The sequence below is a fragment of the Trichechus manatus genome, unplaced genomic scaffold (genome assembly GCF_000243295.1).
Source record: "Trichechus manatus latirostris isolate Lorelei unplaced genomic scaffold, TriManLat1.0 scaffold00112, whole genome shotgun sequence".
In the NCBI taxonomy this organism is placed as follows: Eukaryota; Metazoa; Chordata; class Mammalia; order Sirenia; family Trichechidae; genus Trichechus; species Trichechus manatus.
Genome location: NW_004444048.1, coordinates 3,923,739 through 3,925,249, shown reverse-complemented (window position 1 = coordinate 3,925,249; position 1,511 = coordinate 3,923,739).

The following is a 1,511-nucleotide window of genomic DNA, read 5'->3' as shown; positions in this document are numbered from 1 at the left end:
AGTAAGTGACTGTCTTACCCATCTTTAAAAACCAAAACAAACCCCAGACTTCTCCTGGCTATACTTGCTTCTCATTCTTCATTTTCTTACTTTCTATTTTCCTCTACTAAGCTCATACCTGTCAGGCTTCTGCCCCCATCACTCCAAAACTACTCTTATCAAAGTCATCAATCACCTTTATGTTGCTACACCTGATGGCCAATTCTCAGCACTCATCCTACTGGACCGATTAACAGCATATGACATGGGTGATCACTTCCTTCTCCTGATATACTTTCTTCATCTGGCTTCCGCAACACTGCACTCTCTTGGTTTTCCTCCTGTCTCACTACTGTTCCTTCTCAGTCTTCTTTTCTCTATGACTTCCTAATGTTTGAGTATTCCAGGTCTCAATCTTTGGTCCTTGTCTCTTCCCTATCTATATTCACTCCCATCATGATCTCATCCAATCTCATGACTTGAAATACCATCTAGTAGGCTGACAATTCTCATATTTACATTCCTAGCCCAGACTGCTCTCCCTAACTGCAGCTTCACATCCAGGTGCCTATTCAACCTTGTCTCTTCAGTGTCCACTAGACATTTCAAACTCAACATGTCTGAAAAAGAACTCTTGATCGTATCCCCCTAACCTGTTGCACCCACATTTTTTCCATCTCAGTTCAAAGGAACTAGAATGCATCTTTTTAACTACTTGGGCCAAAATGCCTACAGTTATCATTGACTCCTCTCTCTCTCACAACCTATATCCAATCTGGCAAGAAATCCTGTTGGCTCTACCTCTATTTACCCTACCATCATCTCTCACTTGATGTCTTAGATATCTAGTGCTGCTATAACAGAAATACCACAAGTGGGTGGCTTTAACAAACAGAAATTTATTTTCTCACAGTTTAGGAGACTAGAAGTCCAAATTCAGGGTGACGGCTCTAGGGGAAAGCTTTCTCCCTCTGTCGACTCTGGAGGAAGGGCCTTCTCTCTTTGAGCTTCTGCTCCTGGACTATCTTCACGTGGCTTGGCATCTCTCTTCCCTCATCTCTGCTTCTTTTGCTTGCTTGTTTACCCTCTTTTGTCTCAAAAGAGATTGATTTAAGGCATACTCTACACTGATCCTGACTCATTAACAGAACAAAGACAACCCATTCCCAAATGGGATTATAACTACAGGCCCAAAAGTTAGGATTTACAACACATATTTTGGGGGGACATAATTCAGTTCATAACACGTGAATTACTGCAACAGTCTCCTAAAGGGTCTTCCTGCTTCTCTATCCTTGCACTGTCCCCACTCCCACCCCTAAATGGTGTATTCTCAATATAGGAGGAAGAGAAATTAAAAAACTATATAATAAAGTAACATGGATTTGAATATGTAAATGACAAGACATAATAAAGTAGTTGGATGCTTGCACATGTACCGTGAATGCAACACTAGTGCAGACTGTTAACACGTATGTCGACAGGCAACTCTAATACTATAAGCAGCACTTCTGTTCATATAACATGGCTTT